This window comes from Elgaria multicarinata, chromosome 17 (assembly GCF_023053635.1).
Source record: "Elgaria multicarinata webbii isolate HBS135686 ecotype San Diego chromosome 17, rElgMul1.1.pri, whole genome shotgun sequence".
In the NCBI taxonomy this organism is placed as follows: Eukaryota; Metazoa; Chordata; class Lepidosauria; order Squamata; family Anguidae; genus Elgaria; species Elgaria multicarinata.
Genome location: NC_086187.1, coordinates 15131994 through 15154933, shown reverse-complemented (window position 1 = coordinate 15154933; position 22940 = coordinate 15131994). Strand labels below are relative to the sequence as shown.

The 22940-nt window shown below is 45.4% G+C and overlaps 1 protein-coding gene across 1 annotated transcript in view; it reads right to left on the bottom strand.

Annotated features, from left to right (window-relative positions):
- LOC134410117 (uncharacterized) overlaps positions 1–4670 on the bottom strand; it is a 33693-nt gene extending 29023 nt beyond the window's left edge. Inside the window, exon 1 of the mRNA XM_063143216.1 lies at positions 4452–4670. The gene's annotated coding sequence lies outside the window, so the exon portion shown is untranslated. The remainder of the gene's footprint in view (positions 1–4451) is intronic.
- Positions 4671–22940: the final 18270 nt, after the last annotated feature.

The following is a 22940-nucleotide window of genomic DNA, read 5'->3' as shown; positions in this document are numbered from 1 at the left end:
GCAGTGGGGAAACGTGTGTGTGTGTGTGTGTGTGTGTGTGTGTGTGTGTGTGTTTTACAAACAGAAGACAAGAACATCTTGAACCCCCTGTGAAAGTCTGCAAATGAGGCAGGACTGTTGCATGATAAAAAGCTTCTTCTGGAAGCATCCTTGGCACTATACAACCCTGTTCTGACGACATGCTATGCCATGGTGGTTAAGCATTTTGAGCTAAACATTGGCCCCATTCAGAAGACACCTTAAACCATGGCTTTAACCACGGTGGTTAAGCCAGAAAGCCAGGCTGTGTTCAGAAGACACCTTAAACCACAGCTTTAACCATGGTGAATAAAGCAAAAAAAGCCTTTTTATTATGGCTTAGCATGTCATGTGAACCATTCCTAACCATGGTGGCTACATAACCACGGTTTAAACACGCTCACTAACTGTTTGCTGCAAAAGGGTTAATGGCCTAACCATGGCTTAGTATGTTATCTGAACAGGCTTATCATTTTTTTTGGTGGTTATTTATTTTATTTCTGTGAATCTTCCCAAGTCTACCGATACCCCCTTCTTTGGGGTGGGGTGTGTGTGTGTGGCTTCCTAGGGCTAAGAAAAGTGCCTGCCTGAAACCTAGGACAGCTGCTGCCAGTCAGTGTCAACAATACTGGGCTACATGGACAAAAGGTCTGACTCAGTAGAAGGCAGCTTCCTCTGTATTGCTTGGACTGCACCAGCAATCACATTCACCCCTGAACATCGGATATAGAAAGGGTGGTGCGTGATGGAAGAAAGGAACGCACTAGAAAATGTCTCAGAGTGAAGTCATCTGGTATAAGAATCCCCAAGCCAATCTACACACGCAAGAGATGTTGCATGATAAAGCTTTATCTGGATTGTACCACTCTCTGATTGAAGGCGAGACGTGAAGGTTTGAGGCATACAGCGGCAATTAAAAAGGTCAGGCCTTAGAGGCCTGGAGTTATTCATTTCTCCAGTTAAATTTCATTTCTTCAAGGTTCAAACAGTACTTTCTGTTTTTTGGGGGAAAGGGTATAAATCAGAGGAGAGTAACAGAAAAGAGCAGAGGAGGAAAGGAGGAAAGCATGAGGAAGAAACAGCTGGAAAAGCCTAAACGCAGCTAGGGTAAAGGATTTGTGTTTTTGCAACATTTTTTTTTCTTTTAATGCCTTTGTATTGTTCAGCTCTATTAACTAAATACCTTTAATTGTAATTCACTTATACTAGTTAACCGTCAGTTTAAGCCAGAAGTGTCTGGAGTGTCACTCACCCTAAGCCCCACATCTACAGTCTAAGCCCCACATTATTGGGAAGAGGAAGGTAAAAAGAAGGAAGGTGGGACTCTTAAGGAGGCAAAAGATCCTTAAGGAGTTGCTCAGGGGGTCCAGGTCATAGAAAGAACCCTGACATGAGGAATTTCTCATTTAAATGCTCCCTTCCTCCACATAGAAAAATAGCATTTCAGAGAGAACAGCTAAACTTGAGGCCTTCTCCTTGAGAGGCTATCTTTCTACACAAAGGAAAAGTAAGAGCAAGTGTGCGAGAGCGAGAGCGAGAGCGAGAGCGAGAGAGAACAGATTCTATCATACAAGCCCTCATCTGTAGGTTGGAGCAGCAAACTGATCAAGAACTGCAACATACTGCAGACCTACAAATATTGTCATGACTCCTGGTTTGTGATGAGATAAACTTTCTGAGCAATGGGAATTTTTAGAGGAATACACAGGGGGTATATTTCCTCCCCCCAAAAAACTTGACAAAGTAGAAGGAGCAGTAGTTATAGTGCTTTGCTCACGTCTGCCTAAGCCTGGAAAATGCTGTACCCCGATCCCCCAGGTGTGTATCAAATGGTTGCATTTACTCAGCGGTGAAGGAAAAGTACTCCAGTACTGCTTGGATGTCTCATGACTGAACCCAGAGGCCAGGAGAAGTTTTGCCACACTTGCAAAAGACAAGCACTCACTGGGAGTGTCTCATGATCAGCTAGGTTTTCTCTATGGTTACCTACCTTAAGAATTGACATAAACTAGTTGGCACTGGATCAAGAATCTCCCAATATATGTATATTTCTTAAAAGCCAACCTCTGAATACTGAGAGGTCGGTTAAATCGGAATGCATCACCAAACCACGGACTGACACGTCCTGACCCATCCTTCCACCTAGCCTAGAAAACATGGGATTATAATCTCTGAATGGGACGCTGAGGCTGGGCTCAGACAGATGCCTATCCTTCACCATTGGGTTAAATGTAATGGTTTAGATTAAAATTAGGGTGGGTGGGTGTGGTTTTGTATTGCTTTGCGTAAAAAAGAAAGAGAGTAACCTCCTTATGCGGTGTGATTCAAATGCTCCATTCACAGCCTCTTGTGGGTAACACATCCCACTGAACTTTGCAGAAACTTTAACTGCCTAAGTGTGTGTGTTTCCACTCCAGATTTCAGAAGTCCGTGTGGTTTTTCTGCACAACTTGCAAGGCTAGATTGCAGCAGTTCATTTACCGAATGACTAGTATTTGGAAGCACAGGGGCTCAAAGACCAAGCTACTTCCATTGTTCGGGTCTTGCCCCTGCTTTAAGCAAGCCTCTCTTTTCCAGCCTTCTCCTCCTCAGCCACACGGAGATAATATTATTGCAAGGCTGTTGTGCGGGTTATAAAAATAATGTATACAAAGGGCTTTGGGTGCTCAAAAGTGCTATATGAAGTGATACAGCCACTGCTACAGCTATTTTGCATCACTAACGGCCAGGGAACAGAAATAATAGGGGTGTTGCTGGTGTGTGTCTGATGTGTGTGTCTGAGGCAGCATTGTGTAGTGGTTAGAGCAGCCTTTCCCCAACTGGATTCCCTCTAGATTTTTTTTTTAAAAAAATTCAATTCCGAGGATTCCTGACCATTGGCTATGCTGGCTGGGGCTGATGGAAGCTGAAGTCCAAAATATCTGGAAGAGATCAGTTTATGGAAGGCTGGGTTAGAATGACAAACTACAATTGGGAAGGCCCAAGTTCAAGTTGCTACTCAGCCATGAAACCCACCGCTAACCTTGGTCTAGTCACATCTCTCAGCCTAATCTACCTTGCAGGGTTGTGAGGATAAACTGGTGTCTGTGTGTGTGTGTGTGTGCACACAGCAGCCTGCCTTAAGCTCCTTAGAGAAAAAACTGACAATATCTACCTATAATAAATACCACTCTGTAAGGATCTGTGCAGCTTTGAGTATGTATTTCCCATGCCACTGATAGGAAAGCAACTGCTTAAATTATCCCAGTGCCATAGGGTGTAGGAAAGAAGAAGGGGGGGAGAGAGAGAGAAGGCACCGTCCCCAAAAGATGTCAAAGAGGATATGAATGAAGAAAGGAGAGGACCTTGTCTACCCCAAGGGAGGTAGCAAGAAAGGCAGAAGCTACTCAGCAGGCAGGGAGGGTGGCCACTTACGCACCAGCAAAAAAGAGAAAATGCATCAATCTCCCCTCCAAAAACAAAAGCAGTCCCATATTTGCATGAAATTGGCATATGCTAGTTTATGGTAAAGGTGCAAATTGAGGGGGACAAATACTGTAATTTACGACTGTAACCAGGTGACCCATGAAACTGCTCAGTCTCCTGTCCAGGTTGATGGACAACTTCAGGGCATCTCTGGCCTAAGCTACAGGAAGCAGGATGTTGCTCTATGAAAGCGGTATATAAAAGGGTTCAATGAGCATTTAAATGGTTGCAAACTTTTCATACAAAAGAAGAACCAGTTTTGTTTCTACCCAGCCAAGACAGAAGAGTGGGTGTGTATGTGTATGCATGCATGTGTGTAAGTGTATGTATGTTTATGTGTGTGTGTGTGTATGTTTATGCATGTGTGAGTGTATGTGTGTGAGTGTATGTTTCTGCATGCATTTGTGTGAGCGTATGTACGTTTCTGCATGCATGCGAGCGCATGTGTGACTGAATGTATGTTTCTGCATGCATGTGTGCGAGTCTGTTTATGCATGCATGTGTGTGAATGAACGTATGTTTATGCATATGCAAATATGTGTGAGTGTATGCATGTGTGTGTTACAGATATAGATACACAGATATAATTACACACATGTATGTGTTTGTGTGTATGCTTATGGGCAGATAAACGAACAAACTCATTTGTATATGTGTGGGGAGGGTATATAATCATACACGTGCGTGTATTAGGCACACACATTATGTATGTATGTGTGTATATACACCTACACACACGAATGAAAATCACTTTTGTTCTTCTGAATCGGAGCAAGACACCTCAACCCCCGCTTGCACAGCCTAACAGGAGAAGCTGTCCGATCGTTTTGCAGTTCCATTGCCGGGTTTAGCAAGCCACGAGGGCAGAGGGGGCACAGGCCGGGCGCGCACACACACACGCCCTCCTCAAAGAGATCCGGGCCAACGAACCCAGAGGAATTTGAAAACTTTCTCCGCGGCGCACTTACCTTATTTAAATAGGTCCCCCATCCCCGGATCCTTCTGCGCAACAAGACCCGGTCCATTCAGGGCTTGGCAAAAACGAAATCGGAGAACGTTATAATTAAAAAAATGAAATGAAAACCACCCCAGGGCAGATTCTTTCTTTGCGCCACCCACGCCGCGGGGTTCTTTGGGAAGAGGAAGCGAGACGCTGGCAAAATAATAATAAAAAAGGGCACCCTCTCGTTTGGAAAGGGGGGGGGGGAATCCCGAAAGAAAGGGGTCCGGGAGAAGTAGAGGAGGATCCTGAAGCGATGAGCTCGCTTGGTTCGGTGCTCGCTGGATGGATCCTCCCCTGATGTGAAAACCGCGCCTCGCCCGCCTGCCCGCCCCGCCAGCTGCGCGTCCCCTTCGCCTTTGGCTGGGCCATAAATTGGGGACTTTGGGGATTCCTGCGTCTGAATCATCAAAAGAACCAAAAGGGAGCGGGGGAGAAGCGGAGGGGCGGATTTGGAGTGTGTTTGGGGGGAACCGATGCCCATTCGGGGGGTCTCCTCCTCTTCCCCACCGAGCGATCAGAGGGGCGGTCTAATTGACTCCAGCTGGGAAAGTTTGGCTTTAAAGGGGTAGCGACCCTTTAATGGATCTTTCTATCACCACGTTTTCTTCCTCGCAGAAGTCTTGTGCTTTTTTTTATTTTTTTAATGTCATCTGAGACAGAAATTCTACCGGTACAACTTTCCCCAGCACTGTACGTCTAAGGCAGAAAAGACTATCCCGGTTGAACTTCCACCTGGCAGGCAGTTGTTAAGTACAGAGCTTCTGTTGGGGCAGGGGAGGCAGAACCTTTCTAGGATGTAAATTGGTATGAGAAACACCAAAAGGTATCAGGGTCAACCAAAATGGCACAAAAGGATCGTGCGAGCTTTTGTGTCCCCCAGAACTCGTAATCCTCTCTTAATAGCTTTGGCTATTGGGCGGTATAAAAATGCAATAAATAAATAAATCCTAGGTAGTAGTAACAACAACAGAGCAGTACAACAATTAGATTACATGTTGTGGTCTGCACATGCACGTGGTTGAATGGGCACTGATGTACATTTTCACACAAATCTCTCTCTAGATAAATAGATACCTAAAATCTCACAACTTGGCTACATAGGTTGGGTTGCCTATGATAAATAAGAGTTTTGCAGTTTGGAACAGAGAGGGAGAAACGAAGATAGAACCAGAACTGTGAGATGACATTAGGCACTTCAAAGCACACAAAAGTGTTACATGCGATGTAATAATTTCAGCATCAGATTAGGACTCGAGAGACCCAGGTTCAAATCCCTACTCTTCCATTAAGTTTACTTTGTGACCTTTAGCCAGTCACTTTCTCACAGAGTTGTTGCGAGGATAAAATGAGGATCGGAACCATGTATGCCATCTTACGTTCCTTGGAGGTACGCCCCTATCTGTACAGGGACAACCTGGATTCAGTGGTTTATGCTCTGGTAACATCCAAGTTAGATTACTGCAATGCATTCTACCTAGGGCTGCCCTTGACGATGGTTCAGAAGCTGCGGCTTGTGCAAAATGTGGCAGCGAGATTAATAGCAGGAGCCAGAAGGTCTCAGCATATAACACCAATTCTGCCTCACTTGCATTGTTTCCTATATGTTTCTGAGCCCAATTCAAGGTGCTGGTTTTAACCTATAAAGCCTTACATGGCTTGGGACCACAATACCTGATGGAGCACCTCTCCTGAAATGAACCTACCCAGATCCTACGATCAACATCTGAGAACCTTCTCGTAAGGGAGGCTTGGAGGATGACAACAAGGAAGTGGGTCTTTTTGGTAGCAGCCCCCCAGAACTGTTGTTGTTTAAATGGACACTGTTGTTTTATACTGCTGTTTTTATATTTTTGATGGTTTTAAATTTTGTATACTTTTTTAATGTTCACTGTTTTTAACTTTTGTAAACCGTAAAGCTTCGACTATGGGGCGGTATATAAATTTAATAAATAAATAAATAAATAAATTGTGGCATGCTATCCTACTGAGATCTGCTGGTTATGTTTTCAGAAGCAGGATAAGACTTTCCTCTACAGCCAGGCATTTGACAGTGTATTATGGAGGCATTTATTTCCAGTTTTAAAAATCAGGTCCCAGTATCATATTATAACCATTTTTAGCTGTTTTTAATTTTTTGCTTGTAAAATATTTTATATTGTTTTTATTATGTTACATTGTAATTTCTGTGACCTGCCCAAAGAGCTTTGGCTATTCAGAGGTGTAGAAATTAAAGAAATGAAATGTAGTATACAAAGCCCTAACCAATAGTCAAAGCACACTGTGGAGCTCTATAAGAGGAGTCCGTGGACTCATTGGTGCAGATAGGACCGGTCCTTGGGGTGAAAAACCAGGGGTCTAGCTTGCCCAAGAGCCCCTACCTCCGAACATGCAGAAAGTAGCAAGTGCAGAAGCAAACTCGGTTTTATTCCTGCAGTCATGACGGTGCTATAAAACGCAGATGCTCCGAATATATCACTGCTTGCAAAAAGTTTTGGTTGTTGTGTTCTAACATATCAGGAATGTAGAAGCCATTGTAAACCATGGAATGGCAATTGAGAAGAACAGAAATATTTATTGTGTGCGTCGTATCTGAGGTAATATACTTGGACATCTAAAAGTGCCCTCCCCGCTCGTCCAGGGTCTAAGTTACCTAGCTGTACCATTGCCTGGACTATGTAAAAGGTTGGGTTTGGGTGAAATATAGGATCCCCTTCTCCGTCTGCGACAACGTAGTTGAAACTCCCAACAAATAAACCAGCTATAAAGGAAACAACACAGCATCATTCTACACGATTAAATTGAATTATAATCACATGGCTACCTTCTGGAAACCATTTGGATATTTACCCGCACTTTCTGCAATTTCCCCCCCTAAGCTTAGTGGTGAGATTACATAAAATTTGGTAAAAAGCCTTTGAGAGGGAAGTCCTTTTGCTTTAGAAGGACAATGTGTTTCAGTCTGACGAAAGTCTGGGTGAGGAAACTGGCATCATGTGCCATTATCTTGGCAGCTTCTGTGAAAGAGTCACAGTGTGACCCAGATGTTGTAGCAAGTTATGCTCTTTATTTTTCTTCCCTTTACTTCAGTCTTCATTCAATAGAATAACAAAGCCTCCAGTGTTATGTCGGTCTGCCTGCCCATCTCTCTCTCTCTCTCTCTCTCTCTCTCTGTGTGTGTGTGTGTGTTAAATCCAAGAGATTTTGTTCTCTGAGGGGGAGAAGAAAATGGCACCTATCAAGGAGCACAGTACCCAGTGATTTATTAACTTTCAATTTGTCAATGAGGTTGGAAACTTAATCTTTTGTCACCATTATTTGCCTCAGTTCCCCAGACGTCCTTCCTGAAAACATTAACTTAGGCACAGGCACCTGTCCTATATCTTCTGCACTGAAGACAGCTCAAAAGATTCATCCAGCTTCTCAGCAATCACCTTATCCTGCTTTAACTCCATTATCATCCAACTGTCAAAATGCCTCCATACCTGATTTCCTGCTTGTGGTATATATTTAAAGAATTCTTCACTGTTGTCCTTGATGTTGTTAGCGATATGCTCCTCAAAATGCTTTTAAACCCCGCCCCCATCTCTTATGATCTGCTTGCTTCTCCTTTGCGCAAGGCTGTGCTCCTTGTTTTCTTCATTTGGGCAAGACTTATAGCATTTTAAGAGCCTTTGTGGTGTGTATTTTGCTTGGTTTGTTAAAGCACTTGTTTAGGGGGTGCCATTAGGGAAAAGGGCACGTAAAAAGATCAGGGGGCTTGGACCTTGGATGTGGGCGGGGACTAGGGAGGCCAGCATACAAGGAATCCTCCAGCCTCCCCCCCTGCACCCACAATGCTCAGCTCTAGCTGAAACGCAGAGCAGAAGAACCACCCCTGTTGCTCGTCCCATTCTGCATTGGATGGGCGTAAGCCTCTCAGTTGGGAGGCTTATGGCCCTCCCTATAGGATTGTGCCCTTATAGTGATTAGGACACTGTTTTCCCCCACCCACCCTCCTGCTCTTTGGCACGTATGGGAGCAATTCACACACCACCCAAACCATCATAGCAGGAATGGGGAACATGTCGCCCTCCAGATGTTGATGGACTGCAATTCCCAGAATCCCTCACTGTTGGCTATACTGACCAGGGCTGAATTCCAATATGGCGGCCACATATGAATCACCAAAGCAGAAGATCAAAGAGTATGCCGATGAGCATAACGTAGATGTATAGGTGCCAATGTAGAAGTAATAACTAATTTCAGTGGAAATACAATATATATCACATGAGTGGAGAAGACCAACCAGGTGATCTGTATATCTCTTCATTCTGCTCTCCAGGTGGATGGGCAACTTCAAGGCCTCTGCCATTCTCCCTCCTTATGGTTCTTTGATTTCAAACCAGGCTTGGACTTGACATCTCTTCAATCAGCTGATTGTCCTCTGCTAGCTCTCCAAAACAGAGGACTGCCTTTGTAGGACACCTGGCCACTCTGATGTCCAACATCTGGAGGGCCTCCATTAACAGGATTGTCAAGAGGACTGTGTGGGCCTCTGTAGCTCCACCCAGCTAGTGCAAATTACTCAGACCTTAAGTAACTTGCACGGGGGATGGCTCAAGTATATTGCACAAGGGGCATCTCTTGCTACACCACAGTGCCCGGAACGGGCTGCACCAAGAAAAGAATGAATCAAACATCAGTCGTTTGATTAATACAGCTGTTTTAATCAGCGCAGGAAGGAAATGGTGCTGAAAGGATTTCAAAGAGTCGCTCCAGGGTCGGCAAAGAAATCTGTTTTGCAGGACCGAGCTGGTGCAAAACAAAGCAGAACTGTTCAAGGGCAAACAAGGAAGAGGAAACCGAGCCAGACAGCAGTTTCATGATTCAGTAGCATCTTCTAAGGATTGCGATTCCTCCTGCTACCACCACCCTATTTTCCAGTAATTGTGCAATAGCCTCAGGGGGACAGCAGGAACCTCGATGTTTGGAGCGCTTCCAGGAAGCTGTGAGCGGGGTTGAAACGGGGTTCTTAAGCTTGCAGCTGTATAAATACAGAGGAGGAAATTTATGCAAGGAGCAGCGAAGGCAGCTAACTTGACCTCACAGGGAGGAATATTTGCCTTTCACAAAACTACCCAGAAAAGCCTAACTGACATGGGAAAAGTGCAGCTTTGGTGTCCGCAGTGAGAGTGGGGGAACGGGAGCGGATGGCCTGCTGTCTTTCCTGTATTTGAATGTCTCTGTCCTTTAGCAAAGGTACGACAAGCCTCAAGCATCTACTGCCCACAGTGGGGACCGAAACTGTGTGTGTGTGTGTGTGTGAAACGCAGAATGTCCAAGTCAGGAGCAGAGAAATGGGGGACAGTTGTAGACCACACTCATGGGAACAGTTATTGTGGTTACTTAAACTCTAAAAGCAGCCTAGCAGAGTGTCCTTCATGAGGGCCATTAATGGCTCCTGATCATGTCATGTACAGCTCTTTGCTTCTCTCTCTTTCTCTGTGGGTGTCTCTCTCTCAGTAGCTGCTCACTCTCAGCAGGATCTCTCTAGGTTTTCCTCGATGTTCATTTTAGTGGTGGGGCAGTTGCTGTGTTCTGGGCTAAGAGACGAGGCTTCAGGGCTGGGGAGTCTGGAGACACGCTGCTTGTTAGGTTTAAGGTGGATGGTGGGGCAGGGGGAATGAGAATGCAGGAATCATCGGCCAATGAGCTGTGGTTGGGAAGAAGCCCAAGAGGTGAAGAGCAACGTGATTGGCTAGCTGAGGTGGTGGTGCACTGTGCAGGCCACTAAGTAGCCTCGATGGCGGATACTTGGACCCAAGTGACTCCTGCTCGAAAACGTTAAGCCCACTGGCCTACAACTGGCCCTGAATGGTCTGGAACTGGGTATCTCATAACTCACATAATCTCACATGAGCCTGTCTGAGTGGGTACTCCGCTCAGTCTCCGAGGCCCTTCTTTCGGTCCCATCCGCACAAAGATCTTTGGTTGGTGGCAGCAAGAGGGAGGATCCTAGTTAATATTAACCACAGTTCCAGGTCTGGATGATATAGCAAGCTGTGGGGGACTAGCAGACCTTGGACAGTCATATTTTGAGTATTGGTTTATATTATACTTTCATCCACCCAATAACAGATATTCTCTACGCGGCTTACAAAAGCTAAAAGAAGAAAATACAATACCAAACAGCCAGCCAGTATAGGACTAAATATAAAATTGATAAAGACAGCTATAAAATCCAAACTCCCTCCCCCGAAAATCGCCAATGACTGGGAGAAAAGAAAGGTCTTTGCTTGGTGCCAAAAGACAATGTAGGAGCCAGGTAAGTCGCGTTGGAGAACGGTTTCCATAAAAAAGGGTGCACCAACTGAGAAGGCCCTCTTTGTTCCAGCGATCTCCTTAACATCCTTTGGTGGTGGTGGTGGTGGGTAGATGATTTAGGGGTCCAAGCAAGTACATATGGGAGGAGGTGTTACTTTTGGACATAAAATATGGAGCGCCATTTCCCCCCCCCCCCGACTTGTTTCTCAGGGTGAGGACCCCAAATCCTCGATGGCTTTGGTGTGTAGCCACGTTTCTTAGAAGGGAAGTTGGGACGGGGAATAACAGATATATAGCCAAGAGGGTTTCTGCATCTTTTGTGAGCGTAGAAATGAGATAGGACAGCGAATTAATTTGACAGCACTCAGAAGACACCCAATGTAAGCTACGAGGACATACTCACAATGTTTCATCTAGAATTTGCCTGTTGTTTCAGGCCTGCAGAGGAAAAACAAAAACAAAACAGGTAATTAGGCATGAAATTGTCCCTGGGTGGTGTGCTGTATATAGATGTACATCCACAGTTTTTTTTTATTTATTTTAAAAAACAGATTTCAAAAGGATGTTGCTGCTATGCCTTTAAGAGCTGCTCAAAAGAGAAGGTCTGCAAAAGCCGTACACATTGTGTGTGAGCAAGGCTGCCTTGTGAATGGGCCTATCAAAAGTGCAACTGATGGATGGTCAGGGACTTAAAGTAAAGAACAGTTATGTTTCTTGATAGCTGGGTGTCTCTTCCACCCTTTGGAATGGGTAAGCAAGTTTTCACTCAATCCTGTAACTTGATGGGTAACTTCCAAGGCCCTTGGGCTCTCTAACAGATTTTTTTTTTTTTTAGCTTGAAACCATGCTTGGACCGGACAGGCCTTCAGAAAGAAGATGACTTCATAGAGAGGACACCCCTCTACGAAGTAGGACACATGGCCACCCAAATTGCAAGCGTTCAAATCCTCTCAGATCACCTGATTTATGACAGCTACATGGAAAACACCACGTCCAGGAGCAGTATACCACTGAATAACGGGCTCAAGTTAAAGGAAGCCAGATTCCAGCTGGACATCAGGAAAAACTTCCTGACTGTTAGAACAGTGCGACAATGGAATCAGTTACCTAGGGAGGTTGTGGGCTCTCCCACACTAGAGGCCTTCAAGAGGCAGCTGGACAACCATCTGTCGGGGATGCTTTAGGGTGAATTCCTGCATTGAGCAGGGGGTTGGACTCGATGGCCTTGTAGGCCCCTTCCAACTCTGCTATTCTATGATTCTATGAATGCCATTTGCTGGCCAGCAAAGGCAAGAGAGGGCTATTGCCTTCAAGGCCTCGTTGTGGGCGTTCCAGAGGCATCTAGCTGGCTGCTGTTATAAGCTTCAGTCTCACTTATGATTCTCTAGAATCAGCTTTTGTCATTTATTTATTTAATTTATTTCAAACTACTTATATACCACTTCAGATCACAAGATCTCTAAATGGTTTACAGAAGAAATCCAATATAAAACGATATAAAATCATAAATAAATTATAATAAATTAAAAACATTACAGGAACAATTAAAAAAAAGCAGTGCAATTACACATCAGGGAAAGCCTGAGTAAACAGGTGCGTCCTCAAGAGGCATCTAAACTTTGACACAGTTTCTGCCTCTTGGATCACTCATAGGAGTGTACCGGAGGGTGGGTGCCACCACTGAGAAGGCCTGATGATGATGATTATTATTATTATTATTATTATTATTTATTTATTTATTTATTTATATAGCACCATCAATGTACATGGTGCTGTACAGAGTAAAACAGTAAATAGCAAGACCCTGCCGCATAGGCTTACATTCTAATAAAATCAGAATAAAACAATAAGGAGGGGAAGAGAATGCAAACAGGCACAGGGTAGGGTAAACAGGCACTGGGTAGGGTAAAACTAACAGTATAAAGTCAGAACAAAATCAAGTTTTAAAAGCTTTAGGAAAAAGAAAAGTTTTTAGCTGAGCTTTAAAAGCTGCGGTTGAACTTGTAGTTCTCAAATGTTCTGGAAGAGCGTTCCAGGCGTAAGGGGCAGCAGAAGAAAATGGACGAAGCTGAGCAAGGGAAGTAGAGACCCTTGGGCAGGTGAGAAACATGGCATCAGAGGAGCGAAGAGCACGAGCGGGGCAATAGTGTGAGATGAGAGAGGAGAGATAGGAAGGAGCTAGACAGTGAAAAGCTTTGTAGGTCAACAGGAGAAGTTTATATTGGATTCTGAAGTGAATTGGAAGCCAATGAAGAGATTTCAGAAGTGGAGTAACATGGTCAGAGCGGCGAGCCAAGAAGATGATCTTAGCAGCAGAGTGGTGAACAGAAACCAACGGACTGATGTGAGAAGAAGGAAGGCCAGAGAGAAGAAGGTTGCAGTAGTCCAACCGAGAAATAACCAATGCATGAACAAGAGTCTTGGCAGAAGAGACAGACAAAAATGATCGAATCCTGGCAATATAATACAGGAAAAAATGACAGGATTTAGCTACTGCCTCAGTAGTACTGGCAGTTTATTGATAGAAAATGGATGCAGAATAAAAATGCAAAGAAAGCTCACACATTTCTTTAGAGCACAGATCTAGCGACTCCCAAAGAGCTGGCATTTGCTGGGGTACCAAATCAACAGCAAACAGAAATTGTTCTTAGAACCCCAAGTTCTCCAGGTTGGTTGTGCATGTAACTTCTGGAGCGAAGCCAAATTGGTTAGGCCTCAGCTCCATTATATACTGTATACACTTTTCCAATGCTTTGTTTGTGCATGAAACACTGCAGGCAGGTAAATGAATTACCTGTCCTGTGATTAAAAGATCCCAACATTCCAACAACCGGGGATGGGGGAGAAACCCAGTAAAGCAAACAGAGGAAAATAAGCAGCTGCCTTGTTGACATAAGGATTACACCCTTATCAGCGTCAGACAGCTAACAATTGTTATCAGTGCCTGCCTGCTTGATTGATACCCATTTCTCTCTATGAGAAGCCTGCAGAAACTGGACTACTCTAAAAAACAAAACAAAAAACCACCCTTTATACAGGCATAAAACAGCATATAGGGCAACTGTATAAGTTCAACACCAGACCTGACTCCTCACCATTTCATAGAATCATAGAATAGTAGAGTTGGAAGAGGCCTCTAAGGCCATTGAGTCCAACCCCCTGCTCAATGCAGGAATCCACCCTAAAGCATACCTGACAGATAGTTGTCCAGCTGCCTCTTGAAGGCTTCTAGTGTGGGAGAGCCCACAACCTCCCTAGGTAACTGGTTCCATTTTTGTACTGCTCTAACAGTCAGGAAGTTTTTCCTGATGTCCAGCCGGAATCTGGCTTCCTGTAACTTGACCCCGTTATTCTGTGTCCTGCACTCTGGGAGGACCAAGAAGAGATCCTGGCCCTCCTCTGTGTGACAACCTTTGAAGTATTTGAAGAGTGCTATCATGTCTCTCCTCATTCTTCTCTTCTCCAGGCTAAACATGCCCAGTTCTTTCAGGGCGTTACTAGACGAGGCTCTAGCGCGCGTTACCTTCCGCAGTCACGTCGAGGCTTCCAGATGACGTTCACGAGGATCCGCCGTTATCCCGCGGTGAAGCCTCTTTCTCCCGACTTTAAAAAAGTGAGTTTTAGGGCGCCTTTTCCTGCTGTCCCGCGGTAATTCGGAGTACGTGTGGGAGGATGTGAGGTCACTGCGGTCGGCACTGGTCAGGAAAAGGCGTGCTAAGGGGGAGTGGTCAGCGGCTTCGGTCAAGCCGCCTCCGCCATTTGCGCGCAGTCCGCCAGCTGGGGCAGCGCGGCGGAGCGGCTTTTTTTTTTTATTTCCCCAGTGACAGTTTGCGCAGGACCGGAGGACCGGAAAAGTGGCTGGTGACTCCTTGCGGTGGGCAGCTACCGTGGCCGCATAATGGCGGTGCTGTACGCTGCCTGTTAGTGTGGGTACCAGGCTGGCAGAGGGCAGAGCTGTTTGTGGGCTGCTGCCATGGCTACGGCCAGATGTGGGTTGGCTCCTTGGGATGGGGCACAGGGCACAGAGGCGGTCATCGCCGCCGACACCTCAGAGGCATGATGGGAGATGTAGGCACAGAGTGGCCATGCAGACGATTGACCTCGGGTCATATGACACCCGCCACGACCCCCATCAGGAAGTGAGCGCATCAATGTTGACCCTCAACAGCACCAGCAGCACTTCAGCTGGCACTGGCACTGCCGCCGCTGCCGCCGCCAGGGCCGGCGGCGGCATCGCTGACGGCTGCGCAAGTTTGCGGTCTTTCGGACGTGCGCAAACCGTGCAGCGAGCGAAAAAAAAAGCCGCGGCAATCAGGCCGGTGTGGCTGCGCAACCGTTCTCGCGGCGGCAGCAGCACAACCGGCGCAAACTTCCGCCACAAATCGAAGGCAGGTGTGGAGCATGAGGCGTCACGGCTGAACGGGAAAAGCCGCTTTCACCGCTCCTCAACGACGGAACACCCGGTAGGTCTAGCAACGCCCTCAGTCTCTCTTCATAGGGCTTTGTTTCCAGACTCCTGATCATCCTGGTTGCCCTCCTCTGAACACGTTCCAGCTTGTCTGCGTCCTTCTTGAATTGTGGAGCCCAGAACTGGACGCAATACTCTAGATGAGGCCTAACCAGGGCCGAATAGAGAGGAACTAGTACCTCATGCGATTTGGAAGCTATACCTCTATTAATGCAGCCCAAAATAACATTTGCCTTTCTTGCAGCCACATCACACTGTTGGCTCATATTCAGCTTGTGATCTACAACAATTTCAAGATCCTTCTTGTTTGTAGTATTGCTGAGCCAAGTATCCCCCCATCTTGTAACTGTGCATTTGGTTTCTATTTCCTAGATGTAGAACTTGGCATTTATCCCCATTAAATTTCATTCTGTTGTTTTCTTCTGTCAAACTCAGTACACAGGGGAAGATGGTTTGCAAGGTATCCTGGTCCCAAATGTTTAGGGCTTTGAATGCCAGCAACAAAAAACATGGCTTAGTAGCTAATAGGAAGCCAATGACATTTTTGTTTTTTGTTTTCAACACAGCTGTAATATATGCTTAGCTCAATGCTCCACATTGAGCACCCTGTATGCTGCATTCTGCACTAAGTGCAGCTCCCAAACTGGGCGCAAGGGCAGCCCCACACACAGTGCATTACAGTAATCTAATCATGAAGTTCGTTACCATTGGCCCTCCTCATGATGCCTCCTGGGCACAGGCTGGTGTGTCCGCCTCCGCGCATACACATCTGCATCCACAACCTCTTGCACGGCATGTTCTGCAAGGCACACAGAAAAACAAAAAGGGCTGCTTCACACACACACACACATCAACATGGCAACAAACATACATTTGCAGCCGTGTGCACACGCAGTGGGGGAGCTGCAGCCAATCCCAGCTCCCTGCTGCATTTCTCTGCGTAATACCAGTGTTTGGAAAGAGGTGTCCCTATATTACTTCTCATGTCTATATGTCAGAAATGTTTGTAAGTGACATCATGACCATGTTTACAGCATGAGCAGTGACCCATGGCCCCAGAGGAAGATGCACCCAGAGCCCCACCTTCATATCAAAAAAGCCATCCAGGCAGATCAGCAAGGCTTGGATGAGCACTCCAATACAGATGCGCATCCAGATGTGTGTGGTCTGTGACACATCTGGAAGCTGTGGCTATCTGGAGACCATGGGACAGATCCAGAAACCGTCACACAGAGCAGAAACACTGAAATCAATGGGACTAAAGATAGCTATGACTTTCCAACTATGACTAAACCTTGATCTAACCCATTCTTGGATTAGGGGCAAAAAGATTCACTAAGGATATGGCCACACCAGCTGTCTCATTGATTTTTCATTCATTTCATTTCACTGTTATTTCTCGTTGTCATAGGACTCATGCATCTGCACCAGCAAAATTCAGTAAGTACAGCCACGGAGAGAAGTATGTTGTACTGCCTGCTACGAAGTTTTTAAAGACCAGGAGCCTGTCAGGGGGTGGGGGGAGGTGGCTGGCAACAGCGTTAACTTGGCTGAATATACAGGGATTCAAACCCAGACTTTTAAGAGCAAAGCATTCAAAGATTCCTGCAATGAGCAGGGGGTTGGACTCGATGGCCTTATAGGCCCCTTCCAGTTCTAATATTCTATGATTCGAAGCCCTATGCCTGAATGGATGTATCTGTCCGTTTTGATTTCTCCTACATTCAGATTTTAAAATCTCACATTCTTTTTGTCTCAAACATGGCAAATTTTGGAAAAATTCTTACCAACACCCAAATTGCAGTAAAATTCTTACACACCCCTATATTTTTGAAGAGATCTCAAAATCTGCTGGCTGCACATAGACTCCAACTTGGGCAGGCCTCCAGCAGAAAGCAGACACTGAAAATGTTGCTGTCTGTAGTTCAGCCATTTGAACATGGTCCCCAGATGGTAATTTTGTTACACTAGCACTCCCCATTACCCTTATTGGTTGTGATGGGATTTAGGGAACAAAGTGATCTCTTACATATGCAAAGACCAGGGCCAGTTAGGGCTTTCCAGGTTAAATCCATCATTCTGATTTTGTTCCCTGACCGCTATTTGGAGAACACTAGTGCAGAGCCTAAAAACACAAAAATGAAATAGTCTCTTAGGAAAAACAGCAATCAGCAAAACTGACCTTCCCTAACATATCTGCCCTCCAAATATGTTGGACTACAACTCCCACAACTGGCTGGGGTGCAGCTTGGAATTGTAGTCCAAGACATCTGGAAAGCAAAGCACAAGGTTGGGAAGACTGGGCTAAATGAAAGAAATTGACTCTTAAGAGTCGACAGGCTAAATGAATGAAACTCTTAATAGAGTCAAGCGGCTAAATGAGTGAAATTGACTCTCAGTAGAGTCAATAGGCTAAATGATATTGAGTCGACATAGTCAACAGGCCGAATGAATGAAATTGACTCTGGAATATGAAATTGACTCATAACAGGCAAGGAAAAACAGCAACCAATGAGCATTTGAACTCACCAATCTCATCTAAAAGACTCTCATGACCAGCAGGGTGAGATGCTTTCTCCTGTTTTAGAAAGAAAGAAAGAAAGAAAGAAAGAAAGAAAGAAAGAAAGAAAGAAAGAAAGAAGGTGGTGGTGAAGGGAACACAGAAAGAAAATAATCAGCTGGGGAAGTGCTCCCCCTCTCTGGCAACATCAATGGGCTGAGCTTTAGAAATAGCATCCTAAATGGTGCATATTTCAGAAAGAGGTTTCTGAAATCCGTAAGGCTCCCTCTTCCCAGGTAATCTCTGTGCCAGGGGTTATGTTGCAGCATGGCTCTTTCCAGTGCCATTAGAAGCGCATTCTGGCGCGCTTGCACTAAAATGGCATCCGTAGGGAAGGACTTCCAATACGGTGGTCGGCACGCACTTTTGGTGAAGGCATTCTGAAGCTGGCCAAAATAGACTCATCCCTGGCGTAATCACTCAAGGAAATGTGTGTTGAGGGAGGGAGAGGGGAGGACTCTAGCTCAGTGGTAGAGCACCTCTTTGCACACAAAAAGGTCTCTCAGGTTCAGCATCTGCAGGTAAAATGATCGGGTAGCAGGGAATAGGGAAGACATTTGCTGACCGAGATCAGCTGATGATGGGTGAAGACAATTCTGGGCTTACAAACCCACTCATAACCAAAAGAACAGAAGGAGACATGCTGGATCAGACCAAGGGTCCGTCTAGTCCAGATCAATGCCCAAACATCTGTAGACCAAGAACCCACACGCAGGACATGGGTGCAACAGTACCCTACTACTCATGTTCCACAGCGACTGGTGTATATAGGCTGCCTGCCTCTGATACTGGAGATAGCACATAGCCATCAGGACTTGTATCCATTGATAGCCTCTTCCTCCAAGAATTTATCCAGACCTTTTTAAAAGCCACCCAGATTGGTGGTCATCACTACAACTTGTGGTAGCAAATTCCGTAGATTAACTCTGCTCTGTGTGAAACACAGCTTCCAATCTTATTGCAAACTTGCAAATTCAGATATTGCACCAAACCACTGTTGCGTTTCATTAACCATGGGGGTTTGGTGTGGGATGTCTGTCTGAACTGAGCCATTGCCTCATCACAGCATGATCGCCACTGTCAAAAGATCTGGACAACGTTAAAAAAAAAAAAGGAAAAAGGAAAAATACAGGCAGATGGTAAGCTATTTCTTCTAGAGAGCCTCAGGTGCCAGATGCATAGCAATTACATTAGCTTGACCCTATTTTGATCCAAGGTTTCCAAAGGCATTTACGGAGTGCCATGTCAACTACCATATTTGATCGCAACAGGGTCGCCTCACATTCCCACAGAAGGTTAACTGAAATTTAATGCTGCACTGAATAAAGTGCCCCTTCCACACCCAGCCACTCCGCCCTCCCCCCCATCCCCATATAGTGAAATATGAGTTCTCCTAGGGAAATTGAGAATTAAAGAGATCTTCATTGCAGACCAGAGAAAATCATAAATTACAGCCCCAACAACTGGCCGTAGGAGAATGTGGACATGAAAAGTTTGCAGAGATTGAACATGGACAAAAGTAAACTTAATACAGGATTGGGTTATCGAATTCTGGGAGCAGGATTTGGCTTCCCAGATTAGAGTGCCTGGATGCAAAAGAGGACGGGGCTTTTACACATTTAATTGTTATATAGAAGAGGGAATTCCAGCAGGGAATTCCATACATTGCCTGTACGACAAGTGATACCTACTGAAATTCCCTTTTCTACATAACTATTACGTAGGGAATAATTAAATAATTATTACATAACTGTTCTCCTTTGCATCTGGCTATCCAATCTCACGTAAACCTTTGGGCTGGCTAGAACTGGAGACGGATCACTAACCCGATCTGCTCAGAAATAAGCCTCATCAAATTCACTGGGAACTCCTCCTGACTCAGGTTGCAGTCCTATACACAGGGGACTTATATGTTCATTCGATTAAAGCTCAGATGCTAAGTTAGGACATTCATTAATGTGTCTTCAGCCCCAACAGTTATCAGTGCACTTCAAAACCACTATAAAGCAGTAGTGTAGATCCTGCCTTAGTCATCATTGGGCTATTTTTGGGGATTCTCCCCTGCCCCCAGGATTTCCCCCCTAGATTTTTTGTTCTTCTGCAAACACTGGGATTTCCCCAACCCTGGCAATACTTCCCTTGGGTGAGCGGGTGGCAATATTTTGGCTGCATCAGCAACAGCACTCACCGCCTGGACACAGGAAATATAGGAATGATTAACATTCAGTTCCTGCAATTCCTTCTTGGTTGAGGATTCCATCTCTGCAGATTTTTCCTCGCCCCCACAACCCCTCCCTGCATGAATGTATCATCTGACATATGAGATCATAATTAGGAGAAAACATTGATTTGTTCGACTTCATGGAGGACAAAATAGAAGGAATGATTAACTTTCCATTCCAGTAGTTCTCTCTTGAGCAAGGGTGCCTTTTCTTTAAATATCCACACACACCCTCCTGTCCCTGCAAGAATGTATGTATCATCTGACAAATGAGGTAATGATTAGGGGAAAACATCCTAAGACTTTACGGGAAGTAAAATAGGAACAAGCTGCCAACACTACTAATGGAAACCTGGAGAATGTCCACAGGACTCTACCCATCCAAGCAGAAGGGAACACAAATGTATCTGCTGTGTCATTCTGGACAAGGAATACGGCATTTACTTTTTTTAAAAAAATGCCTTTAGTATATTCAGTCAGGCAGCTGCACTGCTTGGCTGTCTTTGATTTGGCAAGAAGCTATAAAATTAGCAAACGCTGATCGTGCGCTTTGGTGTGTCCAGAGGGCTTCTGGTGCATTAGCTTAGAAATTCTTAAAATAGCCCTGTAGAGGTGTGTGGGGAGAGAAATTGTATCATCTCCACTTTGTGTATTGGGAGAAGAGAGGCTGGAGCCAGGAGGCACTGGCTTGCTTATTTCATTTATGTAATACCAGCGGATGGGCCTGGCTTTGCTTGATTTGGAACAGCCCTCTGTTTGATACAGCAAATGTACACAGCTGTCAGAGTCGACATCTTGGACTGGGTTCACACAACACGCTAATCCACCCTCAGTGGCTGAGTACAAGCTGTTGCTGAACTGTGGGTTGTTTGTTGAACTGTGCTAGGTGCAACCTATGAAGAGAGACTGAAAGAACTGGGCATGTTTAGCCTGGAGAAGAGAAGATTGAGGGGAGACATGATAGCACTCTTCAAATACTTAAAAGGTTGTCACACAGAGGAGGGCCAGGATCTCTTCTCGATCCTCCCAGAGTGCAGGACACGGAATAACGGGCTCAAGTTAAAGGAAGCCAGATTCCGGCTGGACATCAGGAAAAACTTCCTGACTGTTAGAGCAGTGCGACGGTGGAATCAGTTACCTAGGGAGGTTGTGGGCTCTCCCACACTAGAGGCCTTCAAGAGGCAGCTGGACAAGCATCCGTCGGGGATGCTTTAGGGTGGATTCCTGCATTGAGCAGGGGGTTGGACTCGATGGCCTTGTAGGCCCCTTCCAACTCTACGATTCTATGATTCTATGATCACAACACTTGATAACTGGCATGTCTGTAGCCTCGTCCTAAATTCCATCTTAAGACTCAACATCAAGTCCTTTTCTTCCTCTCTTCTCCCCAAATCTTTTTTTGTAGCATCTCAAAAACTTGCACAGTACCGTGTCCCCTTTGATCAAGTCAGTCCCAGGTTTTGGATTTGCACCATGGTTTAGGGAATACATGAAGTCGCATCCGTGGCAACCTGGATTTAAATGATCAGTGATATAAATCAATCCACCCTGCCAAGTTCCAATAAGCATTTGGAGCGGACTTAATCACCCCAGCTCTTTCCCTACCACACATTGAAATGGCTGTGTGCACCTACATGCTGTCCAATCCCTTAGCTGTGCTGATTGCATGTAGAGTTGTTAAATCAGTTTTCCGGAGTAATTAATCTGTGCTAAGTGATTTTACGATCGTCCTCTATTTCCCGAGAAGGCCTTATTGGTCAGTCTCCCAGGTCATGCTGAAACTGATACTGGGTGTGTGTGTTTATTCTACACACCCCATCTCTATACCAGGCATATCCATTTCAGCAGGGCACAGGGCCGCAGCCAAAAAAGTCTCGAGTCTCGAATACCCCTGGGGGTATCGTACAGCAGGAATGAGCAGAAAGTAGATCCGAGATCTACTGGTAGATCTCTGGGCAATTTGTCGTAGATTGCGAAGTGTTTCCAATGCCTAATAGTTTAACCACAGCATGTTAAACAGCAAGTAACAAAATGGCCGAACTTTCGCTAATCGCTTCTCTCTCCCTCTTTCAGAGCCTTGGGTGTTTTTTTTTCAGCTGCAAAATAGGAATATCAGTTGTTTGCCTTTGGTCAGGTTTTTATGCAGCTCTGCTGGCCAGTTTCAGAGTTACACGTTAGAATTCCTGATCTGCTGTAAATTCAAACATGTATATATGCAGCTTGATCTCAGATGTATGGCTTATTGTGGGGAGGGAGAATCAAAGGAACATAGGAAGCTGCCTTTATCCAGAGTCAGAACCTTGATCCATCTAGCTCAGTTGACACTGAGCAGAAGTGACTCTCTGTTGTTTCAAGGCAAGAGTTTTTCCAGTTCTACCTGGAGATACTCGGGACCTTCTGTATGCAAAGTAGGTGATCTACCAATAAACTACGGCTCCTCCGATTGGCTCCACCCCCCTGAGCCACCATTTTGCATTAGGCTTTGGTTACGGGATCGTGGAGTTCTAGCAATAAAATATTAAGATCCCACAAGCCTGAAAGCGGCCCAGCCCTGTCATATGTCATACAGTACCTGAATCTTTCTCTGGCTCAGCTGAGGCTGGGTGGCTTTGTGCTCCAGATGAGGGGGGTGCCCCTTCTGTGAATCTCTACTGAACAAGATACTGGTGAGTCGCTGCAAGGATGCCTCCAGCTCTTCCTCCGTGCACTCCAGATGTTTTCCTGAGCTGCTGGAGTATTGGGTGTTTGAAGCCGAGCTGCTCTGAGATGCTTTCTCTATTTCTCTCCTGATTTCATCAGCTGGCTTCCGCCTCATCAAAATGACGACGAAGGCAAAGAGGATCATGCATAAGTAGACCACCCACACTTCCTCCATGACAGCACTTCTGGGTACCAAGAGCAG